Consider the following 15,667-nt stretch of genomic DNA (forward strand, 5'->3'; position numbering starts at 1 on the left):
ATCACAGAAGTAGAACTGCTGCAGGAGCGAAAGCCTTTCTTTTGACTTGTTTCAGTGTTTTGTTTTGTTTTTTTTTTTCTCCCACAGACCCCGTCTATTTTGTATATGAATGTTTGCTGTCATCTGCACACATGCTTTGTGTGTTTCTGTAAAGTTGTTAAGTTGTTTCAAAAGAGGATTTTTTCCATCCAGGTGCATTTATTCAACTCTTTGAGCTCATAGCGGTCTGAGAAAGTTTTACTTCTGTACTTTTTGGGTCCTTCAGATAAAGATGTCTGTCTGGTCGTCTCATGTCCCAGGAAAGAGGGAAGAGGAACTGCAGCAGACGTATCACTGCTCCACTGATCTGTTTTAGGATAAGCTAGTTTGGTTTGTGCCCATGCCAACTGAGATGAAGACTCTGGAGGACAGTTTCTGGATGATTCACTGTCGGTTAGAAAACTGATGTGAGTTTTGATCATCAGAGTGTTTGAAATGGAAATTTGACACATTAGGGTTTTTTTTTCGGAGGCTTTTAAAAGTTCACCAAATGACAAAAAGAGAAAATTTGTGCAGATGATAGGATTGTCCTTCATATAAAATGGATAAATGGTAACCTATGGAGATGGTTTAACCCCTTACTGCCCAGATATATTTACAATTATATACGAAAATACATTATTTGTGTTGCTGTCATTAAGTGGAGTTAATCTGAATATAGCATGCATAATATCTGTGATGCAAATGAGTGATATTAGGCATGATTGGCATAAATTTTTCAGTCTCAGGTATGATCGAAAATGATCCAAAACTCTGAAGAATGTTGTGCAATTAATAACACAGCTACTGAAACAGGTCTTTGACATTGATCCATGAATATCACGGATCATATATAACGATTTAATATATGTATTTTCAGGAAATGTGTTGAGCAGCACTTCATTACAAAAACAGTGGAATATTGAGGCAAATTTGTGACAATAGTCTTCACTTGTTCGCCTGTTTTCCCCTCATTGTTAATTTTTTTTTATCACTAGTGATGATTGTAGTATTAATTGAGAGTAAGATCAAGATATCTTTTAGTTTAACAGCAAAAAATTGGTCTTGAACAATAGCGTTGCATTACTTCTGCAATGGTAAAACACAATGAATACATTACAATACTAGAATCTGACAGCTATGACAACAGGGAATAAACAATGATAGCCTCAGATTACATAAAGATACATACCAAGAACATAAGACACGAAGTTTAAAAGAATAAAAGCACAAATCAAAAAACCTAAACTTCACTGTTATTTAAATAGAGTTATGGAAGGAAAACCTAAACTGATTGTTTTCACATTTACTGGCTTTGACTGTAGTGCTTTGTTTTTGTGCAATGCCTATCAATTCTGTTTATTAGTCCAATTCTTTACCACTTATTTTGTTGATTCTTGGTCAGTTTTTTGTGTGTAGTAAAGTAGACCCGTGCATGTTATCCACATTAACACAACATAGTGTAAATTTGACAGCAAACTCATGCTGCATGAGTGGATGATAAGGTCAGGAACACAAGATTCCGGTGATTGATGTGAAACCAGCTCTCTATCCACATTATTACGGGTGATTATTGTTAAACCTATCAACTATTGAGTTTTTTTTTTCTAATGTTGGCATATGAGGACCCAGAGATTGCATCGTTCAATAGTCTAATAGTGTTTAAATTCCAATTCATAATCTAATACTGAATTTATGAATATTCCACCCATTAAAAATAAACTCTGCCAAAAGCTTTTAGTAAGGCATGATAACAAAACTGTGCAATGTAATATAGATTTTTCATTTTTGTATTTTCTGTGTGTTTCAGGCTGGGTTTTTTTGGCTGTTATTTACTTTGTATGTATTTTTTTTAACACTGACTACTGGTCATATTCATCAGTCTTTTTAATTCTTTTATTTTCATTTGTTCCACTTTTGTTCTTTGTTGAGCACCTGATTCTTTATCACATATCTACATTTTTAGGTTTTTACGCCAGCGTTACACCTACTACTAACATTTTCCTTTAACAAAATTGATTAGTTTAACAGTAATACATTTTCAGTTAAACATCATCGTGTTAACTCTGTGTAATTATGATATAAATACATGTAATACATTTTAATGCTCAACTGACCGAATTCCGCTTCTCTTGATTTGTCACTATTTGATAGCATATCATAGCATTCCTCACAGAAGAAGATTATTTTCTATCTGAATATCAGTTCCTCTGGGTTCCAGTGTCTGTTTTAATTCTGACGATGATAAATAAGATGCACTACTGCAGATTTGACTTTATGGAATTGCTTCTCTGAAAAGTTTTTGGTTGAGCTTCTCAGAGATCTTTGTACATAAAAAAAAAAAAGTGGTTGTGGTTATTCAAAATAATCCAAAGCTTGTGGTAAGCAGTAAAAGATAAATAGTGCCTGGACATGAGCAGAATGAGCAGAATTATTTAAGTGCTGCAAAATGTCACTTGCCTCCAATACATTCAAGGCAGGCGTCTTCATCTGCGTGGACTGAGTGTGCAGCGAAGCATCCTAAACTGTTCCTAAATATTCTGACGGACTTGTTTGGGCTCTGTCTCTGGAATCAGTGCAGATCATCAGGAGGCATTCAGCCCTTCTATGTTCTGGAGTAAAAGGCGTCCAGATGGCAGCCAGCTACGCCTGTTTACGCAGAAGGTCGCAGCACTGGCCCCCGCGCTGCTTAGGCTTCCCCTGTCATTAAGAAACTACTCTCCAAACCGCGCGCAGCTAAAATATTATTGACATACGTGCACAGAGATCTCAGAGTCCCGTTTCTATAAGTACGACTCGGGACCTGGCCCATTTAAGAAGGTTCCCCATATGACAGGGTTGAGTAGATACTGTTTATTATAATGTAATTAAACCAAGGGGAACAATTCACACTCATGTTTTGGTTCAGATAGACTTAAGGTCCCATGACTTGACCCTGTACTGTGTTGACCCCAGGGTAACGTTCCCTCTTGTGCCCATGCTCTGTCTAAAATTGTGTCATGCAGGCCTTAGTCTGGGTCACTAGGGTAATCCAGGACTTACTGTGGACCATGTGAGGAGAGTAAATGAATCAGTGTCCAACAGGGAAACTTTTACTGCTCCACTTGTATGACTGTGTATATACAAAACCACTCTGTTCTCTTTCTGTGAGGCCTTCACTGTTGTGTCATCTTTTTAGAGAGGCTAAAAAGAATTCATAAATCTCATTGCAATGAGTACAAAAGGAACTAGGTTAACATGAAAGGTACTTTAAGGATTTTTACTCTTTAAACCTTCAACACAATTAATTATGTCTAACACCTAATAGTAGCTGCAGCCTCATAATATACACATTCCATGCCTGAATAAGGAGTGGGAAGAAAAAATACCATTATTATGAACTTTTGAACTCAACAAAAGTAAACACATACTTAGAAAATAAAAATGATTAGTATTGTGTTAAGTTCTTTAAATACATTGCAAATCACTCCTCTGTGCAAATACATCAGATTTTTCCTCAATATTCAACTAAACATGACTACTTTTAATTATGTAAAGCTTGCAGCGAAAAGTGAATCGCAAAAATAACAGAAACATGAATCAAGATGATTATAGTTAACTTAAACAGACTTTATCAACATCAGAATTTCTGTTTTATTCCTATTTTTCTACAAAGCATTTCAAATTTTTTCACTGACATTGGTATTTTTTTTTGTAACATTGTGTATATTGTATAAGGTCCCTCACACACATTATAATGATCATAGTTTTAGCATTCTACATTGTAGAGAGCCAAAATCCCCCAAAATAAGTGTGTCCCATAGGACCTAACTGAAAAAAAAAAAAAAAAAATGGGACAGATAATTTTTTGTTTCCTTTCACATTGTGCCACCATTTACATATATAATGTTTGTCACTTTAAAAGATAATTTTATGAGCCAAGAAAGTTACAAACCCTCTGTAGGATATACTTACCTACAGTCAGTTTGTGGCAAAGATAGTAAAGAAACATCTAGTTTTGTGTTAAACAGCTCAGTGGACTGCATCTCTTGCAGATGTGATACACGTCACCAAGTCTAAAATGGCTGCATTCACACATTTTATTCCAAAACTCGAGAGAGATGTGAAAAAGTACTAAATGAGGTGAAAACCATTACAAGTCTTGAAGCTGCAGAGACATCTTCAATGACCCTGAACAGATCATGGATAGAGACAACTATGGTGATGTCTATTTATGCATTTTCACAGTCTGATATTTCAACAGTTTTACCATAAACTATGACTTTATTGACACGTAAAATTATGATTTATATTGACAAACATCATGTTTTTAAATAATGACATAATTCAAATGGCATCAAAAATAACTCATCTCTCACCCTTGACTTTAAAGCAGTTTTTAATTACATGAGGTCCAAATCGACAGGATTTTGACTCCCTATAACAATAACCTCTGTACATTTTAAGCTTCTGGTGTGTATTTTGCTCACTAATACACTCTAAATATATTTGTTCTCTATGTGTGGATGTATTTAGAGGTCATGGGTAGAAATGCTTTGTTCCCCTGTTCTGTTGAGCTGATGTGACAAAACACAGATTTTTGTATCAGCCACTAGAGAGCAGCACTGACGCACCAGGAAAATGTTTGGTCATAACCTCCTGGAGCTCAGACACAACTTTTCTTTTGTTCCACTGCTTCAGCATCTCTCATGACCCACATCACATGAGGCAGTCAGTCAAAAGCAGAAACAGTAATCCAACCAAGTGTAAGTCGCTTTAATAGTTGCTGTGTCACCTTGAGGAACTGTGATCTGCCTGCAGTTGATTTTCAAGTGGAAGGGGTTAAATACTCACGCTCCCTTTTCTTTCCACTTCCTTCTTTCTTTTACACACTGCGTCCTTATCACTCCCATTAGCAGCAGCAGCAGCAGCGCCAGATGACGCTACCTTACAGTTTCTCATCTGAAAATGAATGTGATAAAATGTTTAGAGAAAAGTGCACATCAGCAGCAAATAACCTCCTGCTCGTTTTTCACACACATACACACTTCCATACCCTGTCGCCTGCATAGTGTAATGAGTTTTGGTTTTGCCTAGAAGTGAAGTGGGCCTAATTGTCTGGTATTAATCGGGAGATATGCACCTACTTCTGTGCTTGCAGTGTGCGTTCATATAACACATCTGTTCAGACACAGACTCTGCTGTCTCAGCACCCGTCCTGAGCTACTGGAATATTTTTTACCCCTTCTTTATCCTCCCTCTGTGTTTCGTCTTTCTTGCACACACAGTTGGGTGCCTGAGCTGTCTGAGGAAAGAGAATTGCAGAGGAAGGAAAAAGATAACAGCAGTGGGAGATAATGAAAGAGTGAAAGGCTGAGAGTGGCTCTGGAGGACTTGAACACACCATGAGAGTGGAAAAAGTGGAAATAATGTCACAGGATAAGGACCTGGGTATTTAGCTACCGCCTGACCATAAATAAAGGAGCTCACATTTATGGGCTTGTTTGATGATTTATATAGCTTTAACTATTAGTTACAATTTAATTTTTGAAATCTGGGAGGGTTGGTGATATATTTTATAGTCTTTGACAGAGCACCTTGAGTGAATTTTCCAGATTTGGCCACTGCCTGTTTATGAAGATGTTAGCTATAAGATACACACTGACTGTGTTAGGATTTTTTCTTTGCTTTCCTTCTTTGCCGTCATGTCCTTTCACTCTGTCTTATTGTCTCTTGTCTCTTCACATTTGAACAAGTCAATTTGCTTACATTTTTTAAAATCTGTTTTAAAAGGTAAAATATTTTATGTTGTTCATCTTGTCATTGTGTAGAATGTAAAGGTGCAGGAGCAAAAGTCACAGGAATAAAGAATCTGCCAGAATCTGAAAATACACTTCTTTCTTCTGAAGCTCTCTCCTTTTGGTCTAAATCAAAAAACTGAATATAAATATGGATGAACCTGATGCTGTTTTATGCCATTATGGAAATGCGAAACCACTTCTGACAGGATCTGATCAGTGATTGGTGATCATGCATTTAACCCCCTTACCTGTGATTAGACTAAAATCTTTTTTACAGATAAGGAATAGATGCAGAACTCTTGCTCCTTTCAGACCACTTGAATCTGTTGAAAGGTATTTATGGAATTTTTGCCTAAAGACGCTGAAAGACTATCAAGTATTGCAGCTTTAAAGACATTTTGTAAACAGGATTATTTGACTCCACTGCGAGGAAACACATCAATGCTAGTGTAAATATGTATAAAATTGCGATTTTACAAGTGAAAATAGGTCAACATTCTACTTTCTGTTTTAAAGTTTTCTTGAGTCTTCCCACATTGATGCTGAGTTAAGTTGGGAATAGAGTAGAGTCAACCATCTGCGCCATGAATATGCAATAAACGCCCTCTAATCAGAGCTGAGCAGCCCACATAACCCTCAGTGGAAATCTTTATCAAATATATATAAATTGAAATAGAATTTTGTAAAATAAAATGTAGGACAAAAAAATAAAGATCAATTTTATTTTTTATTTTTTGCAAGAAAAACAAACAAACAACATTGTTCCAAACAAGTTGGAACAATGTGTAAAATAATAAACAAACTTATGAACTCATTTTATTTACAATAGAACATAGAAAACATATCAAATATTTGAACTGAGAAAATGTACTATTTGAAGAAAAAATAATTTAATGTTGAATTTAATGGAAATGACAAGTCCATTAAAAGTTGGAACAAGTGTAACTAAAGTTTGAGTAAGGTAAGTGGTACTGACAAAAAACAGCTGGACACTTTTCACAACTTATCAGGTTAATTGTTGACAGGTCAGTATGACAATAGGACTAGATAAAGAGGATGTTACAAAAAGAACAGTAAAGATTTGTGTGTGTTATGATTTACATTTTACACTTGGAGTTTTATGTTAGACCACTGGAGTCCCACAGGGGCAGTGACTTTGCAGTAATTTATCAGTTTCTGAATCCCAAAAACAATAATAAAAATAAAAAATACTGATGCTTTTATTATTTTTCATATAAATTCAGGAGTTGCCAACCTCATTAAGATGCAGGAGTGTGTATGAGAATCAATGGTGGCTTATAAAAATGCAAAATGTCCTCTCCAGAGCCTATGTGTGGTTTGTCCATTGTGAGACACTATAAACATGGTGATGTAACGTGTACATCTGTGGAAGGGACTCACTTCCTATTCTTATATTTTATTTTATTTTTTATTTATTTATTTTTTTTAATTTTTGGTTTTCCTCTGTAAGTCGCTTTGTAAAAAAAAAGTCTGCCAAATGCTTTTAAATGTAAATATAAAAGTCTCATTATAATGGTAGAAAAACACAACCATTTTCATAGACAGGTGCTTATACACCAATAAATACGTGATTATGAATATTGTGTTACAAAGTCACCTGAATCCATGTTTTTCTTTGAAATCTGTCATCCTTGTCATAAATTTAGAGATTTCCTGGTTGCTCCTCTACGCTTTAAAAAAAGGGCAGCCTCGGAGAAACAGCAGCTAAAAAAAACAGCAAGAGAAGAGGAAAGATGAAGATCGGGGGAATGACTCACTAATAATGGGGTGTATGTTTCTATTTCCAGGCAGAGGTTGAGGTTAATGAACATTCACATACTCGAGGCTCCTGTAATGTCTATGTGGGCGTCTGTGGAGGCGGGTGGGGCTCTGACTGAGCTTCAAAGAGCCCACTTTTTGTGAATGTGATAGGAGTGTGTAATATGAGCAGAGTTCACATCTGGGCTTTTGGCCTCCTTAATGAGGTGCACTCAAAACGATGAATCATCAAGATAGGTCAGCATAGTAACTCATCAGCGTAACTTCTTCACAGTGTAAAAATGTCAATATTACAGAGCTCAGACTAGACTTAATTAAGGAATAGAGCGGCTTTGTGCTGTCGTCATTAGTATTCAGTTTTAGTAGCTTGTAAGTGGCAAACAATGAAGGTATCATTAAGTGGCTGGTGGTGAACCTTTAAAAGGAGACAAGAAGAGTAATTAAAGGTACACTCAGGACCGCTACTTAACATGAATATAAACAATGCATGACCTAAAAACAGACAACAGTCAGCTTTGTACTTGTGTGAAGCAGAAAATTCATTTTGCTGAAGTGAAAGTAAATGTAAACACAACTTATTTTCAGGAAAATGCTAGAGTGTAGCTTTAATAAACTGATAAAAGAAGGGGAAAAGAACGCGCTGCAGGTTTAAAGGGATTTCACTTTCCAACATCAGTTATTTTCATGAAATATCTTTACACGCGCTGCTTTGGTCATGAATAATTAATACGAGATATTTTTAATGACACTGCATCAGAGACATTTCACCGAACATACCTTTTATCACATTTCTCCCACACATGCAGGGTTAGACACATGCAGTGTTGTCAGCAGGGATCTTAGATGTCTAAAGAACTACAGAGTAGCTGCACCGCAGAGACTATCTGGCATGAATAATTTACACAAGACAATTAATACAGTAGAGTTTGAAGAACTAATGTTTTTGTTCGGGATGGTTCGTGTCTCCTGTGGCCGTAATGATGACTGGTGGGGCTAAAAACTGCATCACACAGAAAACTGGTGTCACTAGTGAGTCAGAAATGGAGATCACACAGTCTTTAAACTAATGTGTAATTTTATAGATGGTTTGAGCCATGATCTTTTTTTTTTTTTTTTAGTTGGCATGTGTCTGGTTTTATATTTCAGGCAAAAATCACCAACTTGTGCCCTGGTAGGCTGTGTATTTCACACCCATGCCTTCAGTAGTTTTGTACCTAAATTAATCCACCTTTTAAAAACAGGGCGTTTCATCACAGACAAGTATCCCACATGAATATCATTATTAAAGTAAGAGATTCAGCTGGTCTCCTTTCACTACAACCGCAGCTGCACCACCTACATCATCTAAAGCAGGGGTGTCAAACTCATTTTAGTTCAGGGGCCACATTCAGCAAAATTTGATCTGAAGTGGGCCGAACCAGAAAAATAATAACATAATATATAAATAATGTCAACTCCAATCTTTTCTCTATGTTTTAGAGCAAAAAAAAGTACATTTACATTATGAAAAGGTTTACATCTACAAACCGTCCTTTCAAAAGATGTGAATAACATAAAAACACTGAAAAAATAAGTGTAATTTAACAATATCATGCTTCAGTTTATCATTTACACATGTACATTAGAAACAGGTCACAGTCTAGACCAAGGATGTCAAACTCATTTATGTTCAGGGGCCACATACAGTCCAATATGATATAAAGTGGGCTGGACCAGCAAAAATAATATAAATAATAGGATAAGAACTTTTGAGTGAAAAAAGTAAATTCCGTGATGAAATGTTTACATCTACGAGCAGTACTTGAACATAACATGAACAAATATGAACAACCTGAGAATTCTTTAGTAAGATAAGTGCAATGTTTACAATATTACGCCTTAGTTTATCATTTATACATGTGAATCACAACTTAGAGATCACAGTGGATCTACAAATACACAAAACATTAAATAACAGGGAGAATATTGTTAAAAATCCACATACTTCTCTTAAGACATTTCAGATATTCACATTTTTTGTAAAAGGCTAGTCTGTATATGTAAACATTTTTGTGGAATTTTACTGTTTTTTACACTAAAACAAAGAGACAAATTTACAGTTTTCATTATTTAGAGGTTATTATGATAGTATTTTACTGGTCTGATCCACTTTAGACTGAAATGACCTAAAGTGATTTTAACATCCTTGACTGTTAATATCTTCAGTGTAATTTTTGCATTTCACAAATTAATTCCAGGGGCTGATTGGACCCTTTGGCGGGCCAGATTTGGCCCCCGGGCCGCATGTTTGACACCTGTGATCTAAAGAATCATCATTATTTATATTTATATTTATAAATTACTGCTTATTTTTTTAGTCTGTTTGTGACCAAATCCATTTCTTCTCCTCTGTTGTCCATTGTAGCTTGAAAACAACTGTTAAATCTAAACCAATATATTTTAGCTCCTACACTTGTAGTTTACTAGCTCATCTTGCTCTGACTGGTCGCTCTTTGCACATGTTACTGTACTCCTACTAAATCACCCCTGTGTTGCCAACATTACATCTGACTGGTGAAAGTAGCAGGTTCATTTCCATTTGTTTGAAGCTCCAGATCCTGCCATTGTAGATGCTGAGCCTCAATGTAGATTTCTTTTACCTGATAACACATAATGGTGAAATATGATTGGATAAACACTCTAACACATGCACTACTGGAAGCAGTGCAGCAAAGAGAAAAATGAAATAAAGAGAATAGACTATTGAAGGAATACATTTAAAAATCTATGGTGTAAATGTAGGTCAGTGCTGCCCATGATGGACCACTGCTGATTTTGTTCAGGTCACATTTTAGATACATTTATACCATGTCTTGATATTTCTTTTTTAAAAAAAACGCAATTATCTTGGTCAGATTGGTGAGAAATCTGCTTTAAAAGACATTTCAATCAAGATCAGCCACTGAATGATGAACTAAACTTACTTGTTGCTGAGGTCACACAGACTTAGAAATGTGGCCAGTTGCCATGGTAACAACGGCTAAAATTATGGATTATCCTCCCTTTAGAGGAATTGTTCCCAGGGTTTATAAACTCATGGGTACTAGGCTACGTGTGCGTGCGGTTGATTTCTTTCATTACAGGGCAGAAAAGTCTAAATCACTTCAAGTATAAAATTCCATATTGTAGATTTCTGTAGCTGCTTCCCAAGAGAGACTGCACGTTTTGGGTTTAGAGCACTTTGACTGTTATTGTCACAATCCAAGCATCCAAAAAGAGCTCACCTCGCTATCAAAGTCAACCAGTGTGCAAAACCTCATGTACGTTTTTCTCAATATTAAACCAAACACAATTATGGATTCATCTGTTTGGCAGGAGCCCCAGTCGCACGGTGCCAGCCTGGCAGACGAGGCGGCTGCACCGGGCATATGCGCCACCAACTGCCTGTCTGAGCTCACGAGTTAGCTCTTCTGAAGAATATCTGGCCTGCACGAGCCTGTTTACTCTTCATTTTAATGTGAAAAACGTCTTACACAAGACAATATGCGAGCATCAAAGGATTAATGAACGCAGCACTCAGCAGTCTGACTGTCAGATAGGGTTAATACGCTCTTGTATGTTCCCGCTTATCTTTAACCCAGAGCAAAATTACATATTCATTGGTTTAAGTGAAACTCTTGAAAAGCTGCATGTGCTTTTTCCATTTAAGATACAGTGTAACCATAGAGGGAATTATCTGATGGACATAAGAAATCAAAGTACTGTAGCTTTTACATGTTCCGCCCTCGTCCATAGAGACACTTCTGCATCTTCTCTGATTAAATAGAACATAGCAGGGAGGGATTGCATGTAGTGTTCAACCTTTCATTTGTGTGAAATCTTCTTTTATTCTTTTCAGCAAGCTGTGCATTAAATTATAAATAGTACAGAGATTAGGGGGAACTACACTAGAGATGGAGGGAATGATAATGTACGTATTTTCTGCCTGTGGGACACCCATTTGTGTATTTTAATTTAAAAAAAAAACAAAAAAACAAAGCAAAAAAAAAACCATACATATATGCTGATGTTGAATCCACATTTATACATAAAGGGGTACATATAAACATGAATATTTAGTTGCAGTTGTTTTGTATTAATTCAATATTATGTCTTTTCAGTTACGTAATGTCACTCATTCAAAACATTATGAATGCATTGCAGATCCATTATTCTATAGTTACCTTTCACAATAAAAGGCCTAAGCAAATAAATTGCAGTAACTTGGTCACGCAGTGTAAATCAGAGGGGAAAGTTGGGAGAAAAATTACAGATCTATACATTTATATGTCATTTTATTCTTGTAAATAGCTTTAAGTATTGATGAACACTAGAGTTAGCATGAGGGATGTGACACCATTGAAAGGTGACCGAATGAAATGTTACACTGAATTTGAGCATCATTACAATTTGATATAATGTAAAAGCACGCATGATCATGTGCAGTGCACAGGCTTGCTTATTTTTAAATACTTTAATCTGAGGTTAGTGAACAAGTGTTGAGTGGAGATCAGTAAAGGTCATCTGTATGTGTAGGTTAAGTTAGGTTTTGTTTGGTTTGGGTCGAACTTAATTATCCACAAAGTGAAGAAATGTCACAAAAAACAGGAAAAACATAAAAAACAGAAACATCAAACAGAAATCAACAATAAACAAGACAGTAAAAAGCCAGAAATAATGGGGTTCAATTACAGACAAATGAATCCAGTTCAGTTATTCAACATCTTACTGGTGCTTGATACGGAACATTTCTTGCAGATTTTTTTGTGGATCTTGGGAGTGTCCCTGAGGGAAGCGGTTCAACCTGGGAGGTCATTGGATGAGACAGATCACTTATGTCAAGAGATTTCTTCTTGAAACTCAGCAGATACTTGTCACTGAGATGCATCTGCGGTTTCCTGATTATTTTACTTGCTGTGTTTATCACTCTGGACAGTTTCGTCTGGCTTTTAATGCCCAGGTGTTTGGACCAAGCTGCCATATTTAAAGACACAGTGTTAGTAAATCGTTTAAAAGGTGTTGGTTTAAGTGTTTTTTTTTTTCAGGTTTCATTAATGTTTAATAATAGTTTTAATGTTTGTAACATTAAAGTTATTAAAATCTTTGGCAAAATCATCATATTCTGACACATATAACACAAATTAACCTTACAGATTTACACAGCTTAACTTAAGACATGAGCAAACAAATAATTAACAAATAATATAACACTTTTGGGGCTTTTTAGGGGACTTACTCCTCTGAGCTTTTGCACCCATGCAGTTTTCACAGAAACCACTCAGCCACCAGGTCAGGTTTATATTTATGTTCTTGGTGACAGTATTTACATGTCCAATGTGTAGTATTTAGTGGCATGTAGTGGTGATGTTGAAGTCAACTCACCCTCTGCACTGAAAATGTGAATACCATCATTAGAGTTAGTGTTTTGTACATTCTGGGCTTTTTAGTGAGGAGGATATTAAGTCTGGCCCTCCTTCAAACATAGAAGATTCTGATAATGCATCTCAACTGTAGATGTCACCTGTTTTAAAAATAGAAAAAGGTGAAGATGAAGTCTGTTCTGAGCTACTGTATAAACACACAAAACACAGATACACGCGTAACAAAAACAACTATTCTTATTTTTGTATAATGATGCACTGGTGAATACATGATAATGAATAATATATGCCATTTCTGCAATTAGTTCTTCCTAAATTCCCATGAATCTTACACATTAGACTTTTAAGAAATTATTGTCTTTTTTTTCTAACAACATACAGTATGTGCATAAATAGTCCTGTATTGTTGCATGTACTATAGTTTGTGTTGCACTTTATCACTATGTGTTCCTAAGATAAATGCAAATGCACAGGTTTCACGAAAGTCCATTCCCAATAAATGAATATTGATTGTGTCTTTGCGGTATTTGAGCAGGTGTGTAGTGTTGACTTCCTTTGTCCTGGTTGAAGTGGCGGTTTAAGACCATCCAGTCTTGCAGTTTTTAAGCATTAACAGCAGAGATGGGAAAACAGCATAGTGATGTAGTATGGTTTGGCAAAAATAACCAATAATGAACAGAGATAGATTGAAAATATTATTGTAGAATTAGCATTTCAACAAATGTTAAGTGAAAACATCCCTCGTGCCTTCTGTAATCTGCTGTTAATTGCCGTAGAACAACATTCCCCAACAATATGAGTTGGACAAAGGTGTGAATTTCTCTAACATGTTCTCAGCACCTCCTCCTTTGCTCCTGTTATATTCAGAGGAGTGTTATGTCAGCTGGCTAAATATGACCTTCACCAGTGTCCCGAGGGTGCAGAGCTGGCTCAATGTACAGCGCGCCACTAACACGCCTGTCAGACGCACGTTGGTAATATACTAAAATATCAGAAGAGTTGAGGTAACCTGCACCTGTGTGTGAGTGTGTGTACAGTGTATATGTTTGAGTGCGTGCCTTAAAGAGTATAATACGCTCAATTTAATATAACCTTGCCATGAGGCATGAACACATCAAATTAGGTGTTCGCTAAGGAAGTGTGGCACAGCAACACAAACAGAACAGGCACAAATGCACACGTTTCACACACACACACACACACACACACACACACACACACACACACACACACACACACGCTTTTACTTATCTTTTCCATTTACAGCATGTTGTAATTTGTTTTCCTTAAGGACACACAGTGCTGCAGATTGTTAGTTTGATACTTTAAATATGATTTTCACCTCTTTGCAGTGAATTTTGAGTTTGTCTATTAATGTGTGTATTTTGAGCTACAGGCACAAAGGTCTGTATTATACTAACAATAATGTTGATGACCTCCATGATGACACTCCAATATTAAAAAGACAGTTATTTCCTGACAGTCAAATGATCATTAAGTATCTAATATAATTCACATGCACACTGTACTTTGAAGCACCTCAGATGCATTTTACTGAAATTGGGAAAGCTTTCATTAATCAAATTTCTGAGTTAATGGACCCAAGGTCTCTCTCTAGCGAAAGAAAATCAGCAGCAAAAGCAAAAACTGAAGAACAAAAACTGCATGAATGAGACTGACACCATTTTAAGTATTTCTAAGAGTTTAACAAATAAACATGACAAACCGAGAGAATCAATATAAAAAGTTTGTTATATAAAACACCTTTTCAGTTGGGTATAAAATGACACAGTGAAGGTAAAAAACACTAACAATAAAAATGGACACATATTTGTAGGTTTGTGCTAACAATTGATCATATATCTCCCCACATCCCCATAGCTGAATATTTTCAAATAAAATAAAATAAAACTAGAAAAGCACTCGGAGAGCACAGACCTCCGCCAAGGCAGATCAGTGCCCCACCCCCACCCCCACCCCCCAGCTGGTGCATCTTTCTCTTTTTATCCTCTCTTAAACAGTGCACAGATCTCTTCACTGCAGCTGTTCATACATCTGATCTCCTGCTACTAACTCTCACTGGTTGGTAACCACTACTTCGACCTTAAACACAGCAAAAGCCACGACTTATGTCTTCCTCAAAGGGCATTTTATCACAGTGTAAGTCTTGATGGATACCCCACATGGAATGTCAGGCTGGGTATTTAACCTTGAAAGATATAAAACCACATACAGCCTGAACTCCTCAAGTGCTCAGAATTAAAAAAAAACAAAAAAAACAAAGAAAGAAAGAAAAAAGAAAAAAATCAGAGAGCGCAGACCTCCGCCAAGGCAGATCAGCCCCCCCCCCCCCCCGATCACCACCAAGATTTAATCATTTGTTCCTTGTGCCAGTATCAACATTTCCTGAAATTTTCATCCAAATCCATCCATAACTTTTTGAGTTATATCGCACACAGACAGACAGACAGACAGACAGACCAACACTGGCAAAAACATAACCTCCTTGGCGGAGGTAATAAATCAGCCATGGGGGAAAGAGCAAGGAACAAGGGTGTGGCCAATGTGGAAGGGCCTGAGAGTTGTAATGCCACAGAAGACCACTAGAGGCTTCTCCAAAAAGCCCTGGTCCCCATATAAATAGTTTTTGTCGTCCTCCCCCCCCCCAGGACTCCTTCCTGTCATGTTTGT

General features: G+C 36.5%; 1 protein-coding gene across 2 annotated transcripts in view; it reads left to right on the plus strand.

The window, feature by feature from the left end:
• ttc28 (tetratricopeptide repeat domain 28) overlaps positions 1-15,667 on the plus strand; it is a 139,992-nt gene that overhangs the window by 14,092 nt on the left and 110,233 nt on the right. The gene's annotated exons all lie outside the window — the stretch shown is intronic.

The sequence above is a fragment of the Sphaeramia orbicularis genome, chromosome 12, assembly GCF_902148855.1.
Source record: "Sphaeramia orbicularis chromosome 12, fSphaOr1.1, whole genome shotgun sequence".
NCBI classification, from domain to species: Eukaryota; Metazoa; Chordata; class Actinopteri; order Kurtiformes; family Apogonidae; genus Sphaeramia; species Sphaeramia orbicularis.